This window comes from Podarcis bocagei, assembly GCF_964188305.1.
Source record: "Podarcis bocagei genome assembly, chromosome: 9".
In the NCBI taxonomy this organism is placed as follows: domain Eukaryota; kingdom Metazoa; phylum Chordata; class Lepidosauria; order Squamata; family Lacertidae; genus Podarcis; species Podarcis bocagei.
In genome coordinates this window covers 43894924-43911093 of record NC_138134.1, presented here as the reverse complement: position 1 = coordinate 43911093, position 16170 = coordinate 43894924, and the positions used below count along the sequence as shown (strand labels likewise).

At 42.4% G+C, this 16170-nt stretch overlaps 1 protein-coding gene across 1 annotated transcript in view; it reads left to right on the top strand.

Annotated features, from left to right (window-relative positions):
* Positions 1 to 4059: 4059 nt before the first annotated feature.
* The window catches only part of IL15 (interleukin 15), an 88755-nt gene continuing 76644 nt past the window's right edge, over positions 4060 to 16170 (top strand). Inside the window, exon 1 of the mRNA XM_081208486.1 lies at positions 4060 to 4134. The gene's annotated coding sequence lies outside the window, so the exon portion shown is untranslated. The remainder of the gene's footprint in view (positions 4135 to 16170) is intronic.

Here is a 16170-nt window from a genome sequence, read left to right as displayed (position 1 = left end):
GCCAGCTGCCCACCCTGTGCAGCAGTGACATGGTGTCCCTTCTGGTAGGCCTTTTACCCTTCCAGGGCTGTTGGCCTTCACACTTCCAACAGCCCTGCTCTGTTACTGGTGCTGCCCCACCCCCATGCTACTTTTAAGTCTAGTTTTTATCTACGTTGTGTATGCTCTTCCTCCTTCGCTGTGTTTGCTGTCAGCTACCATCACTCCCACCCAGCTGAAGGGGTGTGCTACACCCACTGGAAGGGGTCTGACCAGCTTCTTCCCCTGCCCTTTTCGTTTCAACCAGAGGGCTTGGGAAAGTTGCCAAGCATCTTGTATGAAAATGTGGGGTAAAAATATTTAAATGAAATAAGATAAGAGGAGGGGTGGACACTCCTCCCAACCCAAAACATAAATCTGTTTTTAGCTATTTCTGTTTTATCTGTAAGCTGCCTTGAGTCCCAGTCTGGGGAAAAGTGGGATTTTTTTATTATTGATGATGATGATGATGATGATGGTAGGACATGCACACACACATCTCTAGCTTATGCACATTGATTACTGGAGAGCTGCAGGTATTTCTTCTAAGGCAGGGGGAACCAATCCAGAGAGCATGGTAAAGGATGATGGGAGTTGTACAGTGGTACCTCTGGTTGCGAATGGGATCCTTTCCGGGCCCCCATTCGCAGCATGAGCAGAACGCAGCCTGCGTCTGCGTGTGTGCGGGTCGCAATTCGCCGCTTCTGTGCATGTGTGTGACGTCATTTTGAGCATGTGCACGAGCGGCGAAACCCAGAAGTAACCCTTTCCAGTACTTCTGGGTCGCCACAGGACGCAACCTGAAAACGCTCAACCTGAAGCAAACGCAACATGAGGTATGGCTTTAGTTTCAACAAGATCTGGAGGACACAGTGTTGGCTACCCCTGCTCCAAAGCCATCCTTACCTTGCCTTTCCTGCAAGGAGCTTTGGGAGGTGGCATGTTTGGCCAGTTAATTTTGTTCACAGGGCTGGTATGAGGCTGGAATTCAACCAGGAAGTTACGTGACCAAGATGGTGTTTGGGCCAAGAGCACTACTGCCTGAGCCTGACAACCTAACCCCCAGACCACACTGCTTCTTGGGCAGTGAGTGTATCTGTTTACAAACTTAGGGTGTGTTTTTATATATGTAATAAGGACATCCATAAGATCAGTAGCTCAGTGCTAGAGCATCTGCTTTGCATGCAGAAAAGTCTGAGGTTCAATACTTGGCATTTCCAAGGAGGGCTGGCAGAAAACCTTGCCTTAAATCACAAAGGCCTCTGCCAGTCAGTGTAAACCAGGCATGGCCAAACTTGGCCCTCCAGATGTTTTGGGACTACAACTCCCATCATCCCTAGCTAACAGGATCAATGGTCAGGGATGATGGGAATAGTAGTCCCAAAACAGCTGGAGGGTCAAGTTTGGCCACGCCTGGTGTAAATAATATTGAGCTAGATGGACCAATGATCTGGCTTGGTATTCCTGTGTTCCTAGTACAACATAAGCTAGGTTTCTCTGCTCTAGATAGAACATAGTATTCCAGGCATGCTTACATTCTTTATTTGATATATTCTATTAAAGTTAGAGCAGGGAATTATAAATCACGGCTCTTTGCACAAAGTCCCAGATAGGAAGATAACTAGCTGCCCTGATGAACCCACCAGTGTTTTGACATTGCAGAAAAGGAAGGGGGGGTCTGCTGGGTTTTATAAGAGAGCAGCAATGGATGTTAAAGAAATAACATTTTCGGCTACATTGCAAGTCAGGTGTGTTCTATTTTAAAAGTACGGTAACCAGAGTTTAAGACTTATCTGCCAGAGAAGCTAGGTGGGGAAGAATGGAGATGGCCAAACACATTACGAAGGCCTTCTTCACATCTTTGTTATTCTCTACCTTAGAAAGAAAGAAACTGCCTTAGTCAATGTCTGCCCCAGTATTAACTTCACTGTCTGACAGAAGCACCCCTACTTGGAGATCTCGGGGATCAAACCTTTTGCCTGCTTGGCTATGGCCCTTCCCCTCCAAGCTTTTTGGCTGGTATCTTGCACTTAGTTGTGATCATAGGGTTCGGTAAACCGAAACAGTCCTGTCAGGGAACTGCCATCGGCTCAGAGGCGAGAAATAGAAGGGCAGTTGTGTTACAGGGAGCCTCCGAAGATCTTGTGAAGCAGCTCCTCTTCCGGAGAGGAGGAAAGCCCCATCTCCAGTGGAGAAGAGGTGCAAGGACCAGAGGATGCTAGTGAGAGCCTTAACGCTGCTCCTGAGCAAGCCGGAGAGGAGGGAGGCACGCCCTTGCTATCGCCTATCATGCGCAGTAGTCTGGGGCGCAGGGAGGGGTGGAAAAGGCTGGGGGTGACGAAACTTTTATGTTGGGAGAGGTACAAAAAAAGACCACTCCCGGATTCTGCTAGCGATTGAGCCAGACATGAGCCTTGGGGCTCTTCACTGTAAATAGTCTGCACCAAAATAAAGCCTGTAAAACACAGGTTGGAGTCCTGAATGCTTACTCTCGAGCAACCGCAACAGCACCTGACAAGTCCCAACCAGAAACTTTGTAGCTATCAATTATGTGATTGAATTAGCCTTATAATTAGACTGCTACATAAGAGTTCTACTGCCTTGATCATCCTGTCCTTCTTTCCTGCACTTTGGGTGGATTATGGTACTGAACATGGGCGTAACAGTTTATGCACTGCACAGGAAGAAGTGATTTGCTGTAAGGAAACACCATGTTACATCACATCCACTTATTTCTAGCTATTGTTTGTTTTACTTACGTATAAATTGGGGCAGAACCTGTTGGGTAGGAGGCTGCAACTCAGAACAGCTCTTTCTTACAATTAAGAACATGGTTTCTTTACCTGGGAAGGCTTCCTGGGTCTCTTGTGAGTTTCCTACCATAAACTAGGGATGGGAAACCTGTGGCCTCCAGATGTTGCTGGACTCCAGCTCCCATCAGCCTCAGCCAGCATGGTTAATGGCCAATGATCTTGCGGGGTTGTAGTTCAGCAATACCTGCAGGACCACAGTTTCCCCATCGTTGCTGTAAGCCATGATCCTCTTGTACTTCATGGTGTTTGTGTGCTTTTATATGGTCATATAAGGAAGTTTGCAACAATGACTTAATGGATGCAATAGGAAAGTGACACAAGAGGATGAAGGGGATGCTAAATATTTTAACATGCAAATCCAACTTCTTGGATGTTTGCTTTTGAATCATGAGGCAGATACTCTTCCCATGCTCCCATGCAATGAGAATAGCTATTATGTTCTCACAGCTTGGGGTTACCTGTGCAATAAATACCATGCATTGGAGTGGATTATGAATACACTGTTCTTAATGCCCAAGGTATATTCCAGTGTCTGGGCACTTGGTTTAAGAGTGGTATACAAGAGAAGAAATGCCCATGGTGCAACAGGGCTGTAAGAAACTGGTTGTGTGCAGCTTAGATGTACAATATTGCAGCGGACAGGAAATTGGATTGTATTCCTCATGCAGCAACATCTGACCAGTCTTTACCTGATCCAGCAAGAAGTCCCTGCAAGACTAATGCTTTTAACCCAGGTGCATGTATGAGGCTGTATTCACATCTCCAAAAGTGCTAATAATTTGCTAGTTCACCTTCTGTGTTCTGTTTTTCTCCCCAACTCCCTGGAATTAAATTCCCACAATATTCTAGGTTCAATTTTCCAATTATGAGATAACATTTTTGTCACTGGCTGAGCCAAGGGCTGTTGATGTAAAAGAATGAATTATCCTAATCAATGTAAAGGATTGTTGAATTTTTCTTTGAGATATTCTTACACTGATTATCTCCCTCTAGGATGAGTTCGTTTTAGCTATTTATTCTTCTGCTTTTGCCATGGCAGCCTGTAAATAAAATGAGCTGAAGCCATAACACACAGCACATTCCATTTATAGACTATACTAGGAAGTGAAAGCGCAGATTTTGCAACTGAGTCACTACCCAACATATAAACAACAACTTGTTTGTGTTCTTGGTTTTGAGCATAATATAGTGAAGATAGCAACAGTACAAATATTGAAGTGGATTGATAGAATTAACTGCACTGAGGAGGGAAATAACATGCACTTGTCTTTCACAGAGTATATACCATCGCTTAGATAAAATGGTAAGTTGCCTCATCCTTTTAACTTATTCCCAATTAAATAATAATAATAATAATAATAATCTTAAAATCATTAGTCACATCCGCCCCACTCCCTCCCTTTGCTACTTATGGAAACTTCTTCCATACAATTGTGACAGTTACTTAATTTTGCTTGCTGTGTTTATGCCTGAAGTTCTTAACATTAGGCATCAGTTTTCTTACAGATAATGGTCATTAGGGTTTGCTTTCATGGAGAAATGCGCCATTCTGAGTTGCCTGAAGATACAGTGTTCTTGCAGGTGAAGACATGTTGTGTTCATTCCAGGCCCATTAAAGGAACTAGAGATGTGACTGGGACAAACAAGCATATTCCCTATGGCCACATGTCCCCATTTCCTAGCATCTTGTTTCTATTTTTATCGGATGTACTTGTGGTGCATTCTTGACAACGGAGGCTGTAGAATTACCTAGGGAAGAAATGAACCGGAAAGTCCCAGTCTATTTGATGCAAAGTTTCTATCTCAATGTGTCTATGCCGCTCTGCGGATACTGTTTTAGAAAGGTGTAAGTAACAGTTTTTTCTTATGGTAGTTCCTGTATATTTGTATATAAGCCAAGCAGTTTCCATGGGGTTGTAGAGATATAGTGTCTGGTGGATTTGTCTGCAAGTCTTGAATCCACTGGGCTGACTTATTTGTATTGGAATTTATGAGTCACCTCCTCCCCAAATGCTCTCAAAAGTGGTGTGCAATGAAACATTTAAAACAAAAATTAAAAATCTAATAAAAATAACAGTTGAAAAAGGTCAACGTTCCAAAATACATTTTTTAGCAGTCTAGGCAAGGCAACGTAACTAAAATTGGCAATAGATCCGAGCAAAAGGATCAATGACACAATAGTATTAATAATCTTATTACTAGGAAAATAATATACTGCCTTTCATTTCAATAAGAAATATCAAGGTGGTTCACAAACAAATCAAAGCCAACAGCAAAACCAATTATAGAAATACAGCTACCTCTAATTAAAATGCATAGTAAACTGAATACATTAAAACATCCATAATTAATATATGTAATATACGTTCCCATTAAAACAGCATTACAGTTAACAACAATCAAAGCAGGAGAGTCAAATCAGGATAATGTACTGCTCAGGCAGGTAAGCTAGCTACTACTAAAAGAAGTCTAGAATAAGACATTCTTCACCAAGTGTTGAGAGGTTGGTTTAAAAGGGGCTGACAAACCTTCAGGAGTTTATAGCAACAGCATGAGACTCTTAATCTCAGGCTTGTCGGGTCAAGCACCATGCTGGGCAAAAAGATTGCTGCATTGCCAGTGGTTGGACCAGATGACTCTCATGGTCCCTTCCAACTCTACAATTCTATGATTGTAAGTTATGACATCAACATAGAAAGCTGGCTTTATTCTGTGTCAGGTCATTGCTTTACCTCGGTTCCAGAAGGTGCCACTAGCACAGACTGCAATGGCTAAGTAATCTAACTGCATGTCTAGCTGTGGACATAGAACACCATTGTTTAAAGGTGCTGCTTTGGCTGCTGAAATGTTACTTGGCCTAGGTTGAGATTTTGGTACTAACCTATAAGCCGCTATACAACTTGGGACCAGGTTATCTGAGAGAACACCTTCTTCCATACAAACCAGCCCACTCACTAAGGTCATCAAGGGAGACCCTCGTGGTTGTACCATTCCCTGTAGGAGTATATTGGGCAACAACCATAAAAAGGGCCTTTTTTGTGGTAGCTCCACCATAAGGTTCTAGGGTGGGTTATAGCAATATAGTCATATAACTAAAAGCAAATCAAGCAGTTTATATACAACTATAACGTGATTCTAATCAAACAGCAACACAAGTAGAGATTAAACAAGACATTAGAGGTGGCTCCCACAAAAAAACTCAAGAACTGTTAACTGGTGTCTCTTTAAGATGGAAGCTGTATAAGGAAGATGCTAGACCCACCTTTGTGGGGAGAGAGTACCACAATTTAGGGCTACTGCAGAGAAACCCTTTGCTAGGCCACCGTTCTCTGCATTTCTGATGATGGCAGAACTAGTGATTGGGATGCCTCTGCAGAGCCGTTTCCAAATCCACATCACTCTTCCTGAATTCTGCTGAGACAGCCAATGATGGTAGGATGGATGAATAGCAGAAAGAGGATGCCTGATGGAACTTAATTGCAAAAGACAGAGAACAGGAGCTGACACATTTATTAATTGGGGTGTTAGATGCTTAGGTAACTAGAGACTGCTAATATTGACGTGTGTTTTAATCAATGGTAAAATGATTGCAAATGATACTTGTTTGCGATTCAGTATCTCCCCTCTAGGTTGTTTTTTTTTAACAAAATCATTCAAGAAGCAAAGAGGAGGGTCATGAGATAAAAGTGACATTCATTTAATTTCAATAGCTGTCACTCTATGCTCTGTAGCGCAGCAATCTGAAGCAGGGATAGCCTAAGGAACTGTGGCATCAATACATCAGTGAGCTAATTAATCCTGACCCGCCACCAGTGCCTGAGGAAGTGTCAGAACTGGAGAAAGATGAGCAAATGGGTGACATTTTTCCCTTTGTGACATAAATAAGTAATGCTGATGAGTTTGCAAAACCTCTATATGCCAGCAACCTTAACCACGCTTTGCTTTTTTCTGGATAGGGTCAAAACCCCATTGAATAGATGAAAACTGCAAAAATGACTTACCTGTATTTGAGTCGTAATTTATCTTATTTAAAATATGGGTTGTAACTAAAGCAGCCTCAGAGGCATAGCAGCATTTCTGTTTCTTTTCTTTTGCCTGCACACCCCACCCCAAATTCTTCTCTCGAGAGTCCCCAACCCCCTGGAGCTAATTTTGAGGGTGCAGGGGTGCTGTTGCTGCTGTTTCAGGGAACAGGAGTAGACAGTTCCATTCTGCAGGTTCACCATCTCTTGTGCTAGTGGAATGGGAGCACTGAATATCACCTTATATCTGTAAAGCCACTTGTAGTTTTTAGTTAAGTTACTTCACTGTGTGATCTTGGAACAGGCATACTCCCTCTCTCAGCCTAGCCTACCCCACAGGGTGGTTGTTGTGAGGGTGAAAATGGGAGAAGGACCCACATGGTAACCAGGAGGAAATGTAAATAAATGTAATGAATCCATATCCCAATGTGAATTAAAGGTATGTTCCATACATTTTAATCACCCTGCATGAAGTAATCATGCTTGATTCTCCACCCCCAACTTCAGCCATCCATGCATCCCTCACCTATCTGATTACGTTCAACCCATACAGCCGGGTGGATCAGGCCAAAAACCCACCTGGTCCAGCGCTCTGCTCTTACAGTGGCCAACCAGCTACCCATGGAAAGCCCACAAGCAGCAGCTGAGCACATCACCCTCAGTGTCTGCAAGCGATGCTATTGACCATGGTGCCAATATCTTACCAGGGGTTTTGTTTTGTTTTTATATACTATATCTTCTTATCTTGATGTTACATGATACATAACCCACACTAGCTCTTCACATTGATTCATTTCATGGACTCTACCAGGTAAACAACCTTCTAATTTTGGTTGCCGAGGGTGAATGTTAACAGACCAGGTCTACTGCATATTTAAGAGGGGGGAGTGATAAATCTTTTCCTGCAAGTGGTGCCAGTTTATTTGCATGGAACCAGACTCAGATTAAAGCAACTGGAGGACCTAAACTAGGAGATCTTGGGAGCCCCAAACTAAAAGCATCTGATCATGGGAAACAAAACCTCATTCCCTTCTTTACTAAGCACAGAAGGGCAGTGGGGGGCTGCCAGAGCAATGGCCCCGGGCACATTTTTCAGGGGGGCACTGACAGGGCAGTGTGAGGAGGATGCAATGTTCAGGCATGCATCCTTCAAGTCAGTTCGATCAGACTGATAGGAAGGGCGCACATCTTTTTTGCATATTTTTAATTTGTTATTGCTCTTCGGCTTTATTGTATTGATTTTTATTTTGTAAATTGTCTTTTGGTTATCTTGGTGCAAGGCAGTATACGATAAGTTATATGCCACAACCTGGTGCAAGGCAGTATATAATAAGGCACATGCCAACCTAGAGCACTGGGTATCATTCGGCTTCTCTTCAAATGAATGGTAGGGTAATGCTATAGAAATGTTTCCATAGATTTCATGTACAATGCAGCTCCCACACCCAGAACTGGTTTGTATACAGAATTCTGAAAAAAAATTAATTTTATTATAGTAAGCAAGATTCTGCTCTCCTTTAATGGTCATGGGAAAAGAGAATTACCAAATAAATAAGTAGCTTCTTAAAAAGGAATGGCATTGTATTAAGTTGGGTTTATATTGGCATTATATTAAGGCAGCAAATTAAACAAGAACTCAAGAATTAAGATGCACTTTCAGATGAAATTTATTTGCCTTTTGTATGGCTCAGAAGTAACCATAGATTGTAAAACTAATAAACTGTAAAACAATGTGGTGACATCAGAAAAACTGTTTTGCCTGCCTTTGGTAATATAGCGTACTTCAAATAATCTCACCAGCTGAGACTGTTTTCTTGTTGTCTTGAGTATGACAGGTACAAAGTCAATAAAGACAGCAGACTTTTGAAATATTAAAAGCAAGCATTCGATTGTCTTTATTGATGTGTCAATATTGATTAGCCTGAAAAGAAAACACATTAAACAGAACCAAGCTGCAATTTATGACCTATACTCTTACAGAGTTTCAGCATATGCAGTTGTCAATGTGTTCGTATACTTACTTAATCCAGAAGGCATGTTCTTTGATGCCGAATAAAGAGTTTACATTCGTGAAGCAAGATGTACGCAGGCAACCGATTCCTCTTCATATTTGACTATGGCTTTCAATATTGACTAAATATTTGAATTAAGTTATGAGAATAGTGCTCATCTGTTTCATGAAGCTTTAAGAATAACAAGCAAAACCCCAAACCATAGTGTAACAAACTCTAGGTATATGTAAATGAAATAATCACATAGTCTTCTCATGTTACCTATCATTGCATACATTGTAAAGCAGAGGTGATGAACCTGTGACTCTCCAGATGTTGCTGGACTACAACTCCCACTAACCCTAGTCCACCGGGATTGGAGTGAGGGATGGTGGGAATTGGAGTTCAACATCTGGAGGGTGACAGGTTCTCCACCCTTGTAGTACAGTACCATGTATATAGATATGAATATCTACCTATCTAGATAAAGCACTACATGGGAAAACTTACATGGGAAAAGTAATGAATGAGCTGGATTGATCTTGCTGAGGCTCCAACTCACAGTTTCTCCTCCTCCTCCTTTCTTTGAGACTGACAGAATGTGCATGAGCTGTGACCGCTAATTTGCATAAAACAACTTTCATAATGATGCTGCTATATAATGCTCCAGCTTGCATTTCTGAGGAAAGGAATATACAGTGTTCTTCAAAAAGTCAATTAAAACAAAATTAGGTAACACATGAATGCTTAAACAAATGTCCTTTTCTTTTGGTTTTGCCTTTCCATTTTTCCTGTTTGCTAGATCATTTGAAACTAAATTATCCATTACAGTTCAAGCTGCTTTGCTAAATATACAACAAACCTTTAAGGAGTGTAATAGCTACAGGAAGGAGGAGAATTTTTGCATCTGAATTATTTCTAAAGTGCTGCGATTTAGTTCTGTTAGATTGCATTGCCTCTTCCACCCTCCCATTCCCAAAGTTGTCAAGGAGGTTGCAACATCCCGCTAACCTCAACCTATGTTGATTATATTGTTGAATCTCCCTGCTTCCTGGGAGAAAGAAAATTTCAGGTTCTGTGCTAGGGAGATTAGTTTATTTTGGGCAAACTCTCCTTGGTGCAATTAGGAACGAAATTCTGAAGTCCTCTTACCATTCCTAATGATATAATTGGGGAAACAAGAAAGTCCAAACACTTCACCCACCCCCACAAATTCATCTAATGTTCCTGTGAGCCCCCAAATCTCCCATGGGGCTTCTGCCCTCAGGGGTGGGAGATGATGCTGTTGTCACTCCAGCATTTGTAGGACTTAACTGCTGGTTGGGTTCAGCTTCCATGCATGGAAATGGCAGGGGAGACCCTCCAACTCTGTCCCAGCTGTCCATTGGGGACAGTGGTGACTCATTTCAATGTGAATTTGTGAAAAGGATGATAAAGTGCTCCGTGCATGGTGATGAGCAGTCTGTAAAATTAAAAGGGGATCACAGCTCAAAAGGTGTCATTTGTTTGATGCATCTCAGGAGATGAAGCTGAGTTGTTCAAGTCATTGCCTTGTCTTTCCGTTACAAGGTACAACGCGGCTTATTTTGTGTGAATCTGCTTCACTTCTGGTGAAACAATGAAGCCTCCTCTGATTATCATTTAAAAGGGGTTGCTGAAAGCAGACGAGAGGCAATGGATCTGTACGGCAGCAGCTCATTTCCTTGATGTGCCTTTAGATGTCTCTCTTCCTTACCAATTCTGCCCAAGCTCAGCAGGTGACTACAGTGGAGCTGCATGTAAAGCTAAACTCTCTGAGGACAAATGAGGATCTTTGAAAACAGTGGCTGACAAGAAGTTAATGAAAAAGTGCGGCTCATTGCTTGCAAATACATTGCTCCTTCTCTTGAGTGTTTATGAGGAAGTAAAATTGTAAAATTCATCTGCTGCTGGTGGGGACTGATGATTCTCCCCCTCCCCCCGCCTCCTTTCCCAGGCTTTCAAGCAATTATCTTCCTTGTGAGAACTTTAATACTGCTTTTCTTTGAAGTACAAGTTATGTGTGTGTGCTTTATTTATCTATCTGTCTCTTTATCTATATATCACACATGCACCAAGTGCTTAGATCTATATCTAAGTCCCAGAGATTTGCATCAGATCATTTTAATCATTAACCTACTTGTATATCTTTACCTAAGTACCTTTTGAAGTTTTAACTGATTCGTGATTAGATATATGGGGAATAAAGAGCTCTCTCAGCAGGGGCTAGAGAGAAGTCTTGCAAAATGCTCCTCCATCAGCACCTCCACAATGGCATAAACATAAATGCTGTTTGGATTTCAAGACAGGTCACCATCATCCATGTCATGTGGCAGTGTGAATGGCTGCAGCCATGTTCACAGACAGCAGCTCAGAGATGCAACTTTTCTTGGAGGTAAGCAAAATGTGGCCCTCTGAATCTCTGTTGTAAGGAAAGTATGTGTGGAACACTTCTAGCTCCAGATCTGCAATCCTTTGCATACTTATTTGGAAGATATGAGGCATTAAAGAGTGGGTTTTCCCTTGGAAAGGAGTGGGGCAAGGGGGAAACAGCTTGGATCCATGTCTAGAAATCATGGGTCAAGTGGTTAATCACACCTGTACGTTTTCAACTAGGCACAAGTGGAAGTGTGGGCGAGCCATGAGTCAACAGTGGAGTGGAATTTTACAGGTTTCTTTTAGAAGCAGGTTTGGGGGTCAGCCTGGGTTATATCCGTGGGTTGCTTCCAAGCTTGTGATTCTGTATCTGGTAAAGTTTTGGAATGCAGTGGAAGAAACTGTTGAACCAATGAGAGCAGTTTCTTTGTTCATGTAATGGCCTTAGCCAGCCAGTTTTGTACAGCTATTTACATGTCCAAAGAGTGAGCTCTGTTGCCAAAGAGACAAACAGGTGGTCATTTTCCCACCTCACCTGGCTGGATGCCATGTCATCCTATGACGGAGAGCAATAGGCCAAATGGGGCTGTGTGTGTCAGGTTTGGCTGGTGCTGGAAGATAGAGACACAAAGATGTGTCATGTTCTGTGCAGGACATAAAGCTGTGACTTGAGGCTTCCCTGGAAACCTAATAGGGAAACAAGATCTGTTGGAGTGTTGATGCTTTGAGCTCCTCCATCCTATGTTCGGGCTGTGTGTAGGTGTAAATCAAACCATATATGATGGGAAGTTTTGCTTCTGCACATGAGTCTGGCAAACCGCTCTAAGCTGAAGTTTATTTTAACCCAACACATATATCCTGAAGACACTACAGTCTCCATTGACCTTCATTTCAACGAAGCCCAAACCTGTATAAGTGCAGGCACTTCTGGGGTCTCTTGCCACTAGAAGACAGGAGTTCGCACAACTGTATGCTAGATGCTGAAAAAGAATGTTGATTTATTCTTGGCAATAGATGAAGCCCTTTCCCTTGCCGGGCTGCCCACACAGACAAACTATGACTCTCAAGAGGCTGGGAGATAATAACATCTTACTGTGCGCATTGGCTGGTATTGATTAACTCAGCCAATATTAAGTCAACAGTGGATATGAATTTCACAGGTTTTTGGTTTGTTTGTTTTTTTATATAAAAAGCAGCTTATTGCTTTATGTATCCTGTACTCATATGTAGCACCATCTTCAAATATCTGAAGGGCTGTCACATGGAAGGTGGAGCAAGCTTGTTTTCTGCTGCTTCAGAGGGTAGGACCCAAACCAATGGATTCAAATTACAAGAAAGGAGATTATGCCTAAACATTAGAAATAACTTTCTGACAATCGCAGCTGTTCAACAGTGGGACGGACTACCTTGGAAAGTGGTGGACTCTCCATCCATCCTTGGAGGTGTTAAAGCAGTGGTTGGATGGCCATCTGCCAAGGATTCTTTAGCTGTGATTCCTGCCTTGTAAGGGATTGGACTTGATGACTCTGGGGGTCTCTTCCAATTTTACAATTCCATGATCACAGAAATGAATTTATCATGTGCACGAGCAGTACATGGATTGGGTCCACAGCACTTTTTAAAGCATGATGCTTATGGGAATTGTGTGGGACTGGGCATTCTGCTAGCTAGCATGTGGTGGCAGCATCATGTTGGGGAAGCAATCTGAAGAGCTTTCCTTTCCTTTTTAACCTGTGCCATCCTGTATGGATTTGTGCTATCAGCTATTGTGGTTGCAAGGCATGCTACGCAGAAGCTCAGTGAGTGGCTACATAGAGTTACATGAGTCTTAGATGTTCTGTTCAGCATAGGTGGTCAATGGTAGAAACTACTGCAGCCAAGCAAGTAAACAACAGTCTTGCCACAGCCGTTAATGGCAATTTCGGTATTAAATTGAAAAGCGGGAACCACAAAATACAGCTTCCACCACAGAAACAGAAGGAACTAAGCAATACCAACTGGTGCAACTTAAGTCTGAATAAATAAGCAAATAAAACTCCTGGATGCTCGCATCTTTCACATGTGCTGAGGAAACTGCAATGGGTGCAAATCAGCTCCTGGGTCATGTTCAAGGTCTTGTTCTGAACATATAAATTCATGAACAACTTGGGATCAGGTTACCTGAAAGACTGCCTGCCCCTATACAGACCCGCTAGATTTCTAAAAATGTTAATTGGTTTATAAATGCTTTTAAATAAACAAAATACAGTAAGAGGATATTTGGAAAGGCACATAAGGTGAGTGCTCTGTTTGGTGCCCTTTATTATTGAACTGTTTTTGATTTTTCAGGGAGCAAAACTATATTGAGGGGGAAATCAAGTTTGCAAAAAACAAGAGAAGAACAAAATGGGTGAGTGCATCCACTGCTGTGGATTCCAAGAACCAATTCAGAGCTCCAAATCTGTGCAGAGATGCACAAGACCTGAACTCTCCACTCTAAGCTTGCTATGGAAGTTCAGACTGTGCACAACTTTGATTTTGTCCTCTTCCTAGAATTGCATGCTACAGTTGCGCTGTGGCAGGAAAACAAGCAGAACCAAGTGGCTGTGCCAAACTCTGCCCATGTCTCTGCTGCTACAACAATGGGCGACATCACCGACTTCCTTCCTTTTTCTTGCGAACTTTTGTGAACTTGACATTTTCTTCTATTTAATCCCTCCGCCTGCACACTGAAACATTTGAGAGTTTTGTGATATGCTTTGTACCCTAACCACAAGCCACTTCATGTGTCAATATCGCTGATATTGAAAATGAATTGGCTTCGCTATCATGAGCTGCTTGCCCAGAGGAGATTCTCTCATTTCCAGTTGTATCATTGTTACAGGAGCTGAGTGCCTCGGGTGCAAAAGCACCAAACTTTCCTCCCACACGACGAAGGGGAAACAGCATTTGCCCACCACAAATAAACGACTTTTTCTCTAGGAAGCCAAATTTGCATGCGTAGCATACTGTAATTTGGGAAATAATAAAAGAATTATATTCTGTGTCTTTGGAGCAATAAAGTGCCATGAAGATTAAGGGCAGGGATGAAAGATCTTTGCTGCTGCTCTCCTGATTTGTATGCAGAACATCTCTGTGCCTTCTCTACTGTTGTTGTTTATTAAAAGGGACGAGGAATCCTGAAGCATGAAAGTGGAGAATAGTTTGTCAATGCCTTCTCTAAAAATAATACATTTTCTTGTTATGCCCAGCATGCTCCCACGCACCCCCAAAATAAACAATGATATATCATCCTGTTTGGCAATGTGCTTTGCCAAAAGGCCACTTTGAATGGCGCACGGGGAGGCTGTTGGAGTTTGACCAAAGAAAGGTACTTGGAGAGAACAATTGCGAGCTGAGGATGCTCTTCTAGGAAGGAACCCCTACTGTTGAGTAGTCGCTCATGGAAGCACCTGAATCGGGGCTGCATCCCTCCAGATTGCAGATGAGAGTTCACCTGGCTGGATGTTACTCTATTAGAACACAACAGCAACAACAATTCCAGATAGATAACTATCGGGAAACATTATTTTATTTATTCATTCATTTGTACACCAACCTTCATCTGAAAATCACAGGGTGGGTCACACATACCCTTCTCTGTGAAGATAATAATAATAATAATAATAATAATAATAATAATAATAATAATAATAATAATAATAATTTATTATTTTTTTATTTATACCCCGCCCATCTGGCTGGGTTTCCTCAGCCACTCTGGACAGCTCCCAACAGAATATTAAACAGAATAAAACTTCAAACATTAAAAACTTCCCTAAACAGGGCTGTCTTCAGATGTCTTCTATAAGTCAGACAGTTGTTTATTTCCTTGACCTCCGGTGGCTAAGTTTTCTGTTTGTATGGAATTGGTTTTGCACACCAGTCAAAAATGTTCCATCATGTCAGTGGTGTAGCTAGCTGTTTGGGAGCACCGGGGGCGGGGTGAGCTGCCCAAGGGGTAAGTCCCCCCCCACCGCGGTATGGCACCCCATGCGCCCTGTCCCCCCCACCCCAGCTACACCTCTGCATCATGTGAGTCCTCAACCCCAGTTTGCAGTGACACGACCAAGGTTTACCAAAGAGGCATAAACTATATGAGACAGAGATGTGTGTGTGTGTGTGTGTGTGAGAGAGAGAGAGAGAGGTAGGATCAGGCCCCAGTCCGAGGGGGGAGGGAGAATCATAGAATTGTAGTGTCAAAAGGGAACCTGAGGGTCATTTCCTCCTTGCACTCTCCTAATGCAAATGCTCCTTGCAGTGTTGTTGTTTTTCTAGAAAAATAGATGCCTGTACTCACCATGAAGTTGTCACAATAAAGTGCCACACATTTTAACACACACACACACACACACACACACACACACACACACACGTGCCAGTCCCTTGAGTGCCCCCTGGAAAAAAAAGCACTGGCTCCTTGAGATTTAAAGGAATACACACCATACATTTAAAGCAGATTTAAAGCGCACACCCTCAAAAATCCTAGGAACTGGTGTTTACCCTGCACAAGGCTACAGTTCCCAGTACATTTAACAAACTGCAGTTTCCAAAATCCTTTGTGAGGTGTTTTTTTTGGGGGGGGGTGCACTTTAAAACTGCTTTAAATATATAGTGTGTACACAGATCTGTAACACTGTTTCTAGTTTGACCGTAATAATTAGGTCCAAGGCTGTGTAGATATTATGGTTAACTCTGGCCCCAGTATGCTTCCAAGCTGGCATTTGAAGCAGTGTGCACATGACGGTTCCACACTCCACATGTATCCTGTTGTCTCTTGAGGAATACTGTTGTTTGATGCATTTTTCCTTCGAGCCAGTTTCCATCCAATTTGAAAATGTAAACCACATTTACTTCACAGTTGAGGGAGGCAGCTGTTACGCAAGCACAGACGACAGCTTTATGAATAGGCAT